This window comes from Pleuronectes platessa, chromosome 4 (genome assembly GCF_947347685.1).
Source record: "Pleuronectes platessa chromosome 4, fPlePla1.1, whole genome shotgun sequence".
NCBI lineage: Eukaryota > Metazoa > Chordata > Actinopteri > Pleuronectiformes > Pleuronectidae > Pleuronectes > Pleuronectes platessa.
The window spans coordinates 7,782,387-7,786,213 of record NC_070629.1 but is presented as its reverse complement, the minus strand read 5'-3'; the positions used below and the strand labels follow the sequence as shown (position 1 = coordinate 7,786,213).

At 37.4% G+C, this 3,827-nt stretch overlaps 1 long non-coding RNA gene across 1 annotated transcript; it reads left to right on the top strand.

Annotated features, from left to right (window-relative positions):
* The first annotated feature begins 294 nt into the window (after positions 1–294).
* LOC128438122 (uncharacterized) lies at positions 295–3,374 on the top strand. The gene is made up of 3 exons (XR_008338291.1): positions 295–410; positions 816–910; positions 3,239–3,374. It is a non-coding gene; the product is annotated as an uncharacterized LOC128438122 (long non-coding RNA).
* Positions 3,375–3,827: the final 453 nt, after the last annotated feature.

Here is a 3,827-nt window from a genome sequence, read left to right as displayed (position 1 = left end):
CAATGGGTAGGATCGTGTCTGCCAGTTAGACTAAACAAGAGCATTTGTGAGGATTTGCTCTCGCCCATTAATCATCTTGACAGCTTGAAAAACACATTTCCCCTTTAATGACTGTATTTGGATAATCAGCTCGGTTTCCCTTCCCGCCCTCTCCTTGGCTCTCCCTGGCTCTCCTTCCTATCCTGTACTCGTATGTTTTTCTCTCTTTTTTGTCTTTTGCCCAGAGCACCATCGTCGGCATGTGGGTGGAGAGGAGAAGGTGAAGGAGGGATTGTGGAAGCGAGGGAGGGGTCTCTCAAAGTCCAAAAGAGTTCTCCGAAAAAGTAAAAATAATCATGATGCCTGTGGAAAAATATTTTTTTCTTCACCCTCACTCAACAAACCGCAAGGACTCTGCTAATACAAACTATGTGAGCACACACACTCACACTGACACGGTCCTGCTAAATCCAACACCGAAATCTGTGGATAGTGTAGAGCTGCTAACATGAACCATAAACGTCTTAATGTGTAAAGGTCTCCGGGAACTTAAAAACATAAACTGACCTTGCAATGTGAAAATGTGAGAATAACAGTGGGATTTGACGATGTTGAATTGAGCATACCAAACTAGAAATGCAAAGCCAGAAGGCTGTTCTAAAACTTTTTACTTTCTAAGTAGAATATGAAAGGGAGAAATTTGTAAACTTTTGCTTCACTCATAACTTTAAGAACTTTGGAGCTGAACTTGAGGTGAAGTGAAATGTCTGTTGAAGGAGACGGTGGGTGAAATGACTTCTGTCTCATTTCCTAACTGTCAGTTTTTCCATCTGCAGGATAGTGCAGCCTTTATCTTCACTTTGAAGGAATCGGTCCCTGGAGCTGTCGGCACAGTACCTCAGCCACACATGGGAGGTCCACTGAAATTTTGGTTGCACAATTCATTTATCTAAATCAATCTTTGTGTTTTATGTTTAATGTACATATCTTTTTTTAAGTTGATTACACTTATTATTTGTCAGCATTTTAAAATGTATTTAAAAATATATATAAGGTTCAATAACACATCATGATGAAATTGTTAATTATAATTACAATTAAAATTAAATCTAAAAAAAGAAATCCATCATCAGAATCCATTTTTTGTGTAGGTATGGGGACTACAATATTTTGGGTTAAACAGGCTCTTCTTTTGATCCATATTATAATTTAAATTAAATTAAAACTTTTGCCCTTAAACACAATTTTTTTTCTTTAACCATTGGGACGGAGGAATTAGAAATAAGCTGTAAACCGGTAAACGTTCACTCTTTTTTAGCTCTTTTTTTGGTCTCTACCAATCGCTGAAGGTTTTCTACTGTACTGAAGTTTCATATTCATTCTTCAGTTGTTAAGTCACTTTAGGTTAAAGCATCTGTCAATGAGCAAATGTAATGTAACATTTATTGTAGAAATTATCAATATTAAACTAGTTACGATTGGGAAATCGTTGAAGTGGGTGATATGATCTGTTTCTTGCCGACCCAAAGTGCAGAACACAAACACAGCAGGAAGATGGTAGTAAAAAAGGTTTATTGTTCCATGGCTGGAGCTGGGGTGGTGATGGCAGGCAGTGGGGAGCCAAAGGTCCTGGCAGGGTGAGGCCCGAGCAGATTAAGGTTAAGAAACGGATGGTGCGCAGCTGGTTCTGTGGCAAACAGGGAGCACGGGGTAAATAAGCATCAAACAGCAAGAGAGGTGAAATCACAAAGCAGAGATAAGTTATCACACTGGTGAACGGAAGATCTGGCGACGACAGGGGAGATGAGCTGAGGTATTGTAGACTGAGAGATGGAGTTTACTAGAAGATGAAGCTCAGCTGCGCAGGTATTCAGCAGGAGGACCCTCCCGGCTCCAGGTAGAGCCACACAGGAAACGAGAAACAGTGGGAGAGGGGAAAACACAGAGCACAAAAAAGAGGTGGAAAACCCGATCCTAACAGTGGGAGTCCAATGATTACACATCTAGATTATTACATACAGCGATATACATTACTGTCCATGGGGAGGATTAGTCAGAGTTTAAAAACAGTCTTATTTAATGAAATTTGTGGCCCTGAAAGAGCTTAATCAAGTCCCGGAAAATAGCAATAACAATATCAATATCAATACTAATTTCATCAGAGTTTTTTCTGCCTAGACATGAAGAGTGAAGACTGAATTAAAGACTTTGATCTGCACAGAGTTTTAAAATATGAGGGCATTTAACAAGATGGACCTGCAGCACTGAATCAGTGGAAATGTTCTTCAATCTATTCTAATGCACCAGTTTGACGAGATGTCAAACTCATTCCATGGAAGATGTGATGTGATGATATATCATGGCAGGAAATACACAGGTTGACACAGAGCCATTAATGAATAGTAATATTTATGTTCCACTTCCACATGTGGAACATTTAGGTCAGGCAGTTTCATGGGCAGGAACTGCCTCACTGGCATGTTGAGGACACTTGGTTGAAGTGAGGCCTTATTTATTTGAGCACATGTACATTTTCTGATTGGTCAAAGCTGTTAAAAGACTATTGGCTGTGTTTTTAATCATGATTTAATCATGATGTTTTACTATTGTTGGGTATAGTGGATATTTTCACAGCCCTAAAGTGGTCTGAGTGCAGATTTTTGTATTTGTTACCTCTGCCAAAGAGGTTATGTTTTCACCCCTGTCAAAGCAAAATAGTATCCGGCAAACTTGGTGGAATGATGGAACATAACCCAAGGGAGAATTGATTAATTGTTTTCTATAGACCTTGATGTATAGACATTTTTGTTATGCTCTTAGAGAGTACTTAATATTTAATATTTTAAATATGATAAATGTTGCATGTTTATTTAACTGATATTTATGAGTTTTGGCAATATGGTGCAGGTCAAAAATAAAAATCAGGATTCAATGAATTTAAATGTGGTTTCATGAAGGGACTGTTGGGCCTCGGCAGAGGTAGGAGCTCTTGATTTCTAGTTTTTGTTATATACTAATGAGAATTTAGGAATAAAAACTAGCAAAACTTAAAACGTCCTGTACCTCACCAAACTATAGTCAAAAAATCTCAAGTATTTGTAGTTAACCCTTTCATACACAAGCTATGCAAACACCTTCTAATGCACAACATGGGTAAAAAAAGACCAGAATTCATGTTATCATACCCTTGTTATTTCATGCATGGCGGGAAGTTTCTTTGCTATATTCTTTTATACCTTATTTTTCCTTTTTCATTTAGAAAAGCTGAATTCCAAGACACACCCACAACTCCAGCTTGATCCTGTGGAACATCGTCTAGGTCCTCAGCTTCAGATATTTCAGACTCAGAATCAAGACAAAGAATTTCCTGCTCATCTTCCTAATCCTGTTCTTCATCCCAGCATCTTTATGAGTTTTATTTTGTTGATCTAGCTGTGGTTAGCTAGCCAGAAAAGAAGCTAGCTATCTAGTTTTGTACATATTTCTCATACTGAATACAAGTCTTTTACCCATGTGTGTAAAAGTGATGTAGAAATACAAACTTTACTTTTGTTTAAAAAGTTAAAATAAGGAAAGGGAAAATAATGATTTGTGGTTATCAAAAACAAGATATATAATGAATACTTCGAATTTTAACTGATAAAATACATTTCATCATGCATGAAATAAAACAGGAAATGAATACTGGCCATTTTTGACCCATGTTATGCATTAGAAGGACAAAGATACAAACCTTTTTTTATTCCAAAAGTAACTGAAAAAAGGATTTCAGTTCAAAAACTGAGACTTTTGACCCATGTTGTCTATCAAAGGGTTAAAGAATCCTATATACCCACTAGCACAAAGTT